The 11,939-nt window shown below is 41.3% G+C and overlaps 1 non-coding gene across 1 annotated transcript; it reads right to left on the minus strand.

Annotated features, from left to right (window-relative positions):
- Window positions 1–11,390: 11,390 nt before the first annotated feature.
- TRNAT-CGU (transfer RNA threonine (anticodon CGU)) lies at window positions 11,391–11,465 on the minus strand. Its single transcript has one exon. It is a non-coding gene; the product is annotated as a tRNA-Thr (tRNA).
- Between the last annotated feature and the right edge of the window lie 474 nt (window positions 11,466–11,939).

The following is an 11,939-nucleotide window of genomic DNA, read 5'->3' on the forward strand; positions in this document are numbered from 1 at the left end:
TAAAATTACAAGTTAAAGTTTAATGCTTAAATTAACAACAAAACATTCAGGACTCATAAGGATAATGTAATGGCAAATAAACAGGCCAAATATATGGTCAACTGCAATAGCCTCTATTAACACGAAATCAGCAAGAGCAAATTTATCTAAGTCAGCCCTGATAAAATGAGATACCAAATAATACTCAGTGAATGCCAGATAAATTATTACAGATACAAACTATTATCAAAAATGACTGACATAAAACCCAACAGTAATCAAAACCTCACTAGGCCTAAGAATCAACCTTATGCTACACAGTACAAGAAAAAATACAACAACAGTTATACTCAAATTACACACAGCTGCTAGATGGTTGGAGATTTCTTGAGCACTCACAATAATAATAATTGTACAGGGGAGGACAGAGATGTGAACAAAATGAGGAGCAGATCTAAGTGGCAATGATGCAGAGACTGAGCTCATTATATAGGGGCCAGGAGAGCTTGATACAACTTGTAATGAGGACGCGCAAATGAAGCCATGGGGACAAAGAGATGACAATCCCGCAAAGTATAACAGAGATGTCGACTTACTCTACTATAACGGTAGAAGGGGGGAACTGAGGCAGAACACGCTCGTGATCAAACATGCAGCATACTGTGCGTTAAAATTACACAAAGGATGATGAAATCATAGGCTATGTAACAACGTTCACCCTGGTCACGTTTAAAAAGAATGAGACCCTCGATGCCTACTCCCCACTGGGTGGCCTTCCCCTGATGTCGAGAATACCTTAGTATTTACACAGGCACATGATATTTTGTACAACAGTAGACCTTCATCCGGACGAGATTATAGTGGGCGAGTTCCTGGGGTTTGTTCTTCTGCCTCTCTAGTAAATTAATTCTTTCCCCTCACAACCTACGAAGTACTCCTTGAGTTATCAGACCATCGACATGCACCATCAGTAATATGACACAGAATACAGAACTGTAAATTATTAAGACTAATTCAGTATACAGTGATACTACAACGGGTAATATCAAACTGTTGAAATTGTAATGACTTTATTATTCATTTAATCATTAACAATATAGTCAAAGTACAACGACACTACACAGGAGTGAAAATGTAGTTACTTGAAGAAAATGAATTTTAGTACTGATGCAGTGCAGAATGATAATATACCTGTGTTTGTAAGTCTAACGAAATTATAATTACTTCATTTGGTAAGCAAGCATTAACACAATGTTTTAAATATAAAAACCGTTATTACACCAATGTGAAGGATGTGACGTTTGTGTGAAAACAAGTTTCTCTGTTCTAGGTGTAATATTAGAAATACTCGATGATCATGCTCCATATTAAGCTGTGCTAAGTGTTTTCATGTTCGACTGCGTTGAAAATCCTTGTGCACGCAGGTAAGTACCATGGAACATCAGCACAGACCTCGTAGGAACATCAATTACAGGAGAATAAAACTTACACATTTTAGATAAGAACATGGTCAGAGGAAATTATTCAAGTGCATCAGTTGCAACAAAATTATTCACCAACTCCTGGATTTCTTCTTGTATGTTATCTGGGACAAGGTGCACATTAACAATGAATGGGCTCCAAAATTTTGATTCCAACGGACTTAGGCTGCAGAAATAAGGCCACAACCCCTCTGAAGGGAAGAAAGATATGTTTGGCCGAGGAACTCCAATTCTAGCTTTCCATTGCCTCTGCTTTTATGCTGAGACTTCATCTTTGACTTCCCTTCGCACAGCTCCAGCTTCATGTCGAATGATCTTTATCTGTCCATGAAATCAATCTCTGTGGGAAAATGACCTTGGAGGGATAGGTTTAACGAATTTAGACGGAAGAATATGCCCTTCAAGTAGGCCAGATTTTTGAGCCACTGATTGTCTAACAATTTCCTCGTGAACTCAAGTGACTTTGTCGTATTGTCATGTTTGAAGAATTCGGAAAGCTTCTCCCTCAGTAACTCTTGATACCACATTCCTTAGTGACAGCCAGCGAACCTCGGTGAGAGAGTAACACTTCTTCATCTACTCCCGACTCTTGGCACATTACTGTAGGTGGAAGAGTGGTATATCTAGGCCACTCGACTTGATTGTATTAACTATGTGCACGGCATCATCAAATACTAATCTTAACTCTGGTGAAGGAGATTTAGATACCAGAGCATATCGATTAAGATGACAGTGAAGATTCGTTGTTCCAGGATTCACCTCATTCACTCTTTCTCGAAACAATGATCAACGGCCAAGTATCGCAGATGCTCCGTCAGTTGTGCACGCACGTATGTTATTTCATGCAAGTCTTTCAGCCTCTAATAAATTTGAGACTTCATGGAAAATGTTTCCACCTCTTGTAGTCGACTCCAAAGCATGTCACGACAAAAAATCCTCCTTGAAATCTCAACCACTGATTTCTCGTACAAACACCAGGCGTTGGACACAAGTAACCCCATCAGTCGACTGATCAAGCTGGATTACAAATTTGTCTAAAGATGCCCCTTTGTTTCAGCAATAACTAACTGTCTGATATCTTCAGACGCATATAATATTGGTCGATGAACAGTTTAATATCAGAGGGGTACTAATGTGGCCTTCTCAGTATCACATCCAGTAACACAGCCGGCTATACGAGAATATTTACAGGCAGGGACGATTTACTTGTCTGCAATGTTGTGATCTCTTTTCTTGTGCAGTTCTATGATACTATGCACGATGCACGTAACCCCGATTCATTTCTTTGACTGAACTGCCCCAAGCGATCAAAGTATGATCGCTTCAGTCCCTTTTCCTTTTGCTTGATGAAGGCAGTATTCATACTTTTCAGACTCGTTTGACAACTATTCAAATGTCACTTGAGAAGGCATAGTTGCATGCATCCCAGTGATAAAGCATTGTGACATATTATACACTGAGGAAATTCACACCCATTTTTGACTACGGCACTGAATGCATACTAACTGTAGCTTTCATCATACTGAAATTTCTTCGCTGATGAGGCCATAACGGTATCAGGAACTGTAATAAAATATATATTATATATAACCAAAGCCAAAACCATTCATAAAGTCATTGACACTGACACACAGTCATAACAGCGTAACAGTCATGAGATTAGAAAATAAAACACCATCAGGTACTCATACTATCACCGTTGCAAGATTACACAGTACAGTAGAAGCACCTTTAGAAGTCATAATGTCAAAAGATCAGTCAGAACATTATCATATTATTAACACCGTCCTAAGTTCACACAGTAGCACCCAAAAAAATCTACGATTTGCTGCTGAGTCACCACACATACAACCACGGTCATAGACAAGAATTTCTTAAAACCTCTAACGCCAACACACAATTAGAAATGTTATGAACATACATAATTTAGGTAACGAAAACATTTGAAATCAGTGGGCCGACAAGTACGTGCATCAGTTGCACAATATAAATAAACACTACACTAATTCATTTTTTTTTTTTTTTTTTTCACTTTTCGCCATGACGCGGCACCCTGATCAGTAGAATTTTCTCCTACCGCATTGGAAGCTCATTTCAAGCGTGAATCGAATTTATAAACGAAATCCTCACTCACGACTGCACTTTGAATGTGAACTAACTTGATGGACCTACCTGTAACCGTCGTGCTCTCTCTCTCTCTCTCTCTCTCTCTCTCTCTCTCAATAGATTGTGATACATCTTCGTCAGCCATCTAAGTACCCTCCGGAAACCCTCCTGCGAACCCCAGATTGAGAACTGCTGCCTTACAAAATTGGAAGGATGGGTGTAGATTTCAAAGGTGTCCTGCATCAGTCTAAAGTGGAAGATCTTTTGTATACCAGCTTCTGATACTGTACTTATTCACCTTATGAGAGTTCCCACATACTGACGCTGCTGAATAAGATGTCTAACCCTGTGTTATGTTCATATCATGATATTTAAGTAGAGCAGGAATTGAAGTATTAGCTTATATGAAATATTCCTTGTTGATTTCGCATGCTTATTCTTTCCACACACTTCCTTTTGTTTCACCAAATTGCTAGTTACCTTTTTATCGAAAGAGTTATATATATATAAAAAAATGCTTGGATTGCCAGTGTCCACAGGATCATTTTCTTTCATAATCTATACCCCAGTTACCAAGGGTGCTACTCCTTCCCTCCCCATTTCACTCTCCATGGGTCTCTGTAATACCTGGTAGTCTATGCAGGATTTAAGCACTTCCCATGATTCATCACAGGACACAGTCAGAACAACGAACAATATGTAACTCCATAACACATAGCATTTCCAACTACTGTTTCAGCAATTCCCAAACGTTATATGGAAGCTTCCAGGAACAGCCCAGATCTCGAGAAGGTCAAAGGATACCGAGAGTGCTATAAATTAGCTATTGGTAGGGCACGCTGACATCATAAGAAAAGGGCCCTCCAACTGAATCTAGCAAAACCAGCTCAGTCGAGGCTTTTCTCAGGATTCTTAGTAGGAAGTAGCTGCTTATCTTAGCACCGCTTAGTCTGACTCGTCTCAGTATTCAGTGATCATCTCACATTGTTCAATAAGGGGACAGGAATAATAGGCCTACTTTTTGTTTTGGTTTGCCCTAGAAGTAACCTATCATGCACCAAGGGACAGGATTCGGTCTCTGTTCTGACTTATCACAATGTTACCCTGTTCAGCCCTTACAGCATCCAGTCAATCTGCACTTTGATTCTGTCACCCCAAATCAGTGCCTAACAAGTACTTCGAACGGCAGAGCTAGTGCACATTACACTTCATCCATTCCCCACACTACCCCATTTCTTAACTTCAGTGACAGGGCTCTGTGACCCAGCAGCTTTGCCTAGAGGTGAAGTTACCTCAAAGTAGAGGTCCCGGATTAAATTCCCGGCTAGAGCGTCAAAAACTTTCCACATATTTGCACATGCGTAATGTGTGTTTCTCAAACACAGAGGAAGGGGCTTGTACTGGCAAGGAAGGATTAAAACTGCTATTGCACATGCCAAGTTGCGTGAGGCAAAGCAAAAATCCTGACGACTATCAAACGTGCCATCATATGGATTCGGGTTGAAAAATATCCTCCCATAATTGATCAATCAGATTCTTCGTAGATTTCAGGTGGCCTGGGTTTTATCACCCTGTGGTGTAGTAAAAATTGTACATGGATTCTGCCTGGACGTTCTGGGTTCGATTCCTGGGTGGATCATCAAAAACTTTCCACATACGAGTATGTACGCAAGTGTAATGTGTGTTTCTCCAACATCTACGAAGATGCTTATGCTGGATGTTAGATTTAAACTGCTACGTTATTGCCTAGTTCCATGGGGCCTAACAAAAATCCTGATGACTCTGAAACGTGTTATCATATAGGTTCAGGTTGAAAAATATCCTGCCACAATGGATTTACCTTGTTTTTCATAGAATTTAGAAGGTTTGGCTATTATCACGCCATGAAGTGATAATGGTGTCTGGCTTCCATCTAGAAGTCACGGGTTTGATTCCCGGCAAGAGCGTCAAAAACTCTCTCTCTCTCTCTCTCTCTCTCTCTCTCTCTCTCTGTTTATATATCTATATCTATATCTATCTATCTAGCTATACAGTATATATAATCTGTTATTCAGAATATACCGGTAAATCCTGTTATTCGCTAATCATTATTTAGGATGTCAGATACTTCACTCTGGAAGACATTAATGAGGTCTCACATTGGGGTCAGTGTGATCCCGCATATGTGTATTATTTTCGTACTTGTTTTCACACAACTGGCACCGTAGATCTGGAGTACAGTGAGTAGATGCCCTCTCTTCCAGTTTTATCCCCTATTAACAAGAGAGGGGAAATGCAGCAGACCAAGTCATGTGTGTGTGTGTGTGTGCGTGTACTGATATTGAGACTGTTAATATTTAAGTTAGAATTACAATTCTGCAGCATTCTATATTGCATGAACAACATTTATTCTGTACTGTTTATTATTTGTACAATTTATAAAGATGTTTCGTGGGTGACAAATTCCTTTTTATTCATAACAAAGTGTTATTGTTCACAACCCAGCTCTTAATCTGGGGATTGACCGTTTGAAGCCGAAACCCTGAGATGTCTCTGGCTGAATGACCTAATGATGTTTTTAGATGCGACCAGTCTTAGCCTACCTGTATTAACTCAACTGTGACCCAGTTTGGAGTACAGTGTATCGGCAATGAAAAGAAATAGGCAGTGTCGAATTACAAGGACAGACAGGAGGCGGAGCTGAACTCAACGTGTTAAGGAATATCCCCATAGAATGTTGTAGCCAGTCCTATTAGAATGACATGTTAGGACTGTCCCTTTTAAGAGTTGATTGAAAATCAGTATCGTACAGCTGTCATATAAGTCAGTGGAGGAAAAAGAGGTATGACTACTGGGCTACAATCAAGAGTGGCTAGACATGGAAGAGGACGACTCTCATATCTAGCATCATCTAAGTCCCTCACTTAGTGATATTGTGTAAGAAACATTCCAAAACGTCGAGTTGAGTTAAGAATCTGTATTTATATTATACATGACAGCCTAGTAACATAACTATTCATTTTCAGTACATTGTTAGCTGAAGTGCCTGAATGATCTTTGTTTGGGTAAGTTTGTGAGTTGTTCCAAATAGGTTTGGAAGGCCCTACTGTGTACCTTTTTTTTTTTTTTTATGTGAAGAAGAAGGAACCAAAGCCATGAGCCCGCAATTATTGTTCCTTCCAAGAGAGAAACAAAATACAAGAGAGAGCCAAATTCAAGAACCGATCATTTCGAGATGCCTGGACACACTGAGTTTGAAAGACTGGAGATCATAGGCAGCAGGAAATACAGACAGAAGGAGACAGTTCCAGAGTTGACCTGTTGCATAAATGAAAGACTGGGAGTAACGGTTAACTCTTGCATTAGAGAGTTGGACAGAAAAGGGATGAGAGTTTGCTGCTAGACGGGTGCAACGCACCCGTCGTAGAGGAGGAGGAATGCATACAGACAGTTCAGAGGAGCAGTGACCATTGAAGTAGCGATAGAAAAGAGATAAAGATGCAACAGTGCGACGAAGAGACAGAGGTTGAAGGGAGTCAGTAAGAGGAGGAGAGTTAATGAGACGAAAAGCCTTTGACTCCACCCTATTGAGATGAGCTGTATGTGGGGAGCCACCCCACACATGAGAGTTGTACTCCACACAGGGGCGGATAAAACCCCTGTATAGAGTCAACAATTGTGCAGGGGTAAAGAGGGAACGGAGTCGGCTTAGCACACCTAATCTCTTGGAAGCAGATTTTACAAGAGATGTAATATGATCTTTCCAAGATAAGTCCCGAGTAAATGAAACCCCAAGCATGTTCAAGGATGATGCAGGATTAAGCTGAATATTATTAAACATTAGTGGGTATACCTGCGGAATATTTTGTCAGGTTGATAGGTGTAAAAACTGAGTCTTGGAAGCATTAAAAACACCCAGATTATTTTTACCCCAATGAGAGATACGAACCAAGTCAGACATTAGGTGTGCCATAGCCTTGTCCCTTGTTTGTTGAAGTAACAGCTGAGATGGACATTGTGGGAACCGAATGGATAGGTGAAGAGTGGAGTCATCAGCATATGAGTGGATAGGGTTAGATGTACAGCTTAGAAGGTCATTGATGAATAAAAAGAAGAGAGTTGGTGATAGGACAGAGCCCTGAGGAACACCACTGTTGATAGATCTAGGAGAAGAACGATGGCTGTCTACAAGAACGGCTATAGAACGACCAGAAAGGAAGCTAGAGATGAAGGCACAGATAGAAGGATAGAAATCGTAAGGGGGCAGTTTGGAAATTAAAGATTTATGCCAGACTCGATCAAAAGCCTTTGAGATGTCAAGTGCAATGGCAAAGTTTTCGCCAAAGTCCCGAAAGGATGATGACCACGAGTCTGAAAGGTAGGTGAGAAGATCGCCAGTGGAGCGTCCCTGACGGAACCCATACTGACGATCAGAAAGAAGGTTGCAATAGGAAAGGTGCTTTAAAATTTTTCTATCAAGAATTGACTCGAAAACTTTTGAGATACAGGATGTTAAAACAATTGGACGATAGTTAGAGGGTTGGAATGGTCACCCTTCTTTGGGACTGGCTGAATGAGAGCAAACTTCCAGCAAGAAGGAAAGGTATGAGTTGATAGACAAAGGCGAAAGAGTTTGCCTAGGCAGGGTGTAAGCACAGAAGCACAGTTCTTGAGAACAACAGGAGGGACTCCATCAGGCCCATATGCCTTGTTAGTATTGAGGCCAGTGATGGCAGAAAATACATCAGCTGAAGAAATTTTAATGTCCGCCATGAGGAAATCAGAGGGGGGAAGTGATGGAGGAACAGCACCGGTATTGTCTAAGGTGGAATTGGAGGAGAAAGTCTGCGAGAAAAGATCTGCTTTATCAGTAGAAGAAATAGCTACAGAGTCATCAGAGTAGAATAGAGGAGGGAAGGATGATGAAGTAAAGTTGTTAGAAAGGTTTTTGGCAAGGTGCCAGAAGGAGCGGGAAGAATTCGAGTTGGAGAGTTGGGAGCATTTAGTACGGATGAAATTATTTTTAGCAGAGCGAAGAACAGACTTAACACGATTCCGGGCAGAAACATATAAAAGATGTGATTCAGGGGTGGGTTGGCTCTGGTACCTTTTATAGGCCCTCTCCTTGTTGTGGACAGCATTAGAACAAGTGTGATTAAACCAAGGCTTTCTTGCATTAGTCAGAGGATATGAGAAAGGAATGTATGCTTCCATGCCCAAGAGCATAACCTCCGTAATGGGCAAGGCACACCCAGATGGCTCCCGGCCATGGAAGCAATAATCATTCCATGGAAAATCAAAGAAGTACTGCCTGAGGGCCTCCCAATCCGCGGCTCCAAAATGCCACAAACGTCGTTTCTTTGGAGGGTCCACAGGCCATACCAGAGCGATAGGACAAGTGAAAGTGATAAGGTTGTGATCGGAGGAGCCCAACGGAGAGAAAAGATTAACAGTGTAAGCAGAAGGATTAGTAGTAAGGAAGAGGTCAAGTATGTTGGGGCTCAAGGCGGTCAGGGATATGGGTAGGGTGCTGTACAAGCTGCTCTAGGTCATTAAGGATAGAAAAGGTGTAAGCTAGTTCACCAGGTGGATCAGAGAAAGGATAGGAGAGCCAAAGGTGGTGGTGAACATTGAAATCTCCTAGAATGAAGATTTCAGAGAAAGGAGAAATGGACAGAATGTGTTCCATCGTAGAAGTAAGATAGTCAAAGAATTTTTGATAGTCAGTAGAATTAGGAGATAAGTAAACAGCGCAGATATATTTAGTCAGAGAATGACAGGAAAGCCGAAGCCAGAGTGTAGAGAATTCAGAAGAATCGAGTTCAGGAACACGAGAACAAGATAGGTTGTTGCGTACATATACGCAACATCCACCTTTGGCTTTGAAATGAGTATAGAGAAAGTAGGAGGATACAGAAAAGGGTTTGCTGTCAGTTGCCTCAGACAGCTGAGTCTCAGTTAGAAAAAGAAGGTGAGGTTTAGAGAAGGAGAGGTGGTGCTCAACAGAGCGAAAGTTAGAGGAAAGGCCGCGAATGTTGCAGAAATGAAGAAGAAGAGAGTCAGACAGTGGTTCCAGGCAGCTCAAGTCGTCACCGGGAGAGGGGCGGAAGGTGTTAATTATACCAGTAAAGTGCACTTTCTGTGCGCGTAACTAGTGAGCGAGCACCATGTTATCACAAGTTTTCTTTTATTACGAGCGAGCGAGCAAGCGAAGCAAAGTGATGTTTACATTGAGAAATAAGTGGCCCGACACGACACGGCCCGACTGCGATGGTTTTCAGGGGCTGATAATTTCTTTACTATGTGAAATAGAGAAGAGATTCTTTCAGCAGGTAGTTGATACATTCAATGAAAATTTTTAGCTATATATTTACTCATGAGACCAAAGAAACCCCCTGGAATATCAGCTTTCCAAGGGAATGTACTGAGGGCTTCCACTTACATGCTCCACTATGATATTGATTTAAAGCACTGTGAAAGTGACACATGCGAGGTATGAGTTGTTCACTTTCATATGTTGATTGTGCATGCACGAGTGCTTCCGTGTGTGTGTGTGTGTGTGTGTGTGTGTGTGTGTAAGAGAGAGACAGAGAAAACGGGAGAAACTAAATATTTTAGCTCAATTAATCTTCTCTTATTGTTCAACTACCTCATCAGAAATTTTGCAAGTTTAGACGAAGATAAAGTTATGATGATAGGCGTATATACAATTGCTCGCCCGCTCGTCACGCGCTCACAGAGCGCACTTTATTGATATCTTATTCTTCATGATAATAGCCGAATAATTAAAATTTACTGGGACGAAAGACATTCTCTCACATACACCCAAACAGACGGAGAAACACACACACACACACACACACACACACACACACACACACACACACACACACACACACACACACACACACACTCCATTGTCAACCTGCGGTGTCAACGAAAATGAAATGATAAAGACTTGGTTACTGATGACATAAAGAAAGATATGGGGTGTTTTCCCTTGGTGATTTCACCATGACATAGCAAAATAGTTAAAGTAATAATATAGGCAGATTCTCCAGTATCTACCTGCTAGACTTGATGAAAAAAAAAACTATGACAGAAAATCTTGTCGAACTTGATTTTGTATCTATGGCATTCACCGATTACAGCCGAACTCTCCCTTGGAAAACTCGACATTCCAAGGGATTCGTACACCTAATAAGGTAAGTGAGTTTATAGTTAATAACAAATTTTACTGAATGAATGTATCAGATTCAGAAAGAATTTCAATTCTAATTCACATATGAGTAAGGTTATTAGCTTCTGCTTTGCGTGACAGTCAGGTTGAGCCGGGCTGCTCATTTCCAAACCTAACTGACAGTAAATATAGCTCACTTCCTCGTAATAAAGGATAATTCTGTCATGTGCTTTGCAGAGATTTTGTAAGTTATGAAAAGATTATTTGTGCAGGTGTTATCTGATTTGCTCTGAACCTTCAGAGACAGAAATCTCCCTGCACAGTTTGTAACAGAATTTAAATGACGATCTCACCAGGATATCAAGTGATTTTACTTTGAAGCTAATTACATGATAATATATATCATCGTGCTGATGAATTTTGATGAAGTAAGAGCATTTTTGCAACCTGAGCCTAGCCAATCGATGTGGAAAATCTTATTAACTTTGAGCTTAGTCTTCATGAGTTTGGTCTTCGTAGGCGCTTGCCTATTTTTATTCAACAGTTTTTATCTAACCGAATTTTAAGGGTGCGAGTGGAATGGGAATGGAGTTCCCCCGAGCTAAGCCCTGTATTGGACTATATAGCCCCGCTAGGGTTACAGGAGCGAGCTACCACTCCCGGGTCGGCAGCCCGGGCGAGGCTCGAACTCGCAATCCCCCGATTACGAGTCCGGCGCGCTACCACTGTGCTACCGTGCCCCCCTGAGGGGTGCGAGTGGAAGGAGTGCTTTCTAATGTCCAAGCACTAGAAGATGGAGTACCACAGGGGAGTATCCTCAGTGTTACTCAGTTTGCTGTCGCCATTAACAGAGTCATCAGTGTACTTCCTGACAGTGTATGAGGATCACTATATGTCGATGACCTCTCCATTTACTTCACCGCATCTTGAATGTCTCTGATAAACCGGAAGTTTCAGCTGGCTCTCAATAGAATTTCTGACTGGGCAGAATCTCACGGGTTCTCTTTTTTCTTCAACAAAGACAGTGGCTGTGCATTTTTGTCGTCTTTGAAGGGTTCACCCAGACCCTGACTTGTATCTCTATGGTAGGAGAATATCCTGTGTGGATGAGACGCGGTTTGTGGGTCTTCTGTTTGATGGATGACTAACCTGGGTTCCTCATCTTCGTTCTGTTAAGGCGGCTTGTCTTAAAGCTTTGACTCTTTTGAGGGTTT

Source organism: Coenobita brevimanus, chromosome 56 (genome assembly GCF_032717465.1).
Source record: "Coenobita brevimanus isolate Jiangsu-jjx chromosome 56, ASM3271746v2, whole genome shotgun sequence".
Classification (NCBI taxonomy): Eukaryota; Metazoa; Arthropoda; class Malacostraca; order Decapoda; family Coenobitidae; genus Coenobita; species Coenobita brevimanus.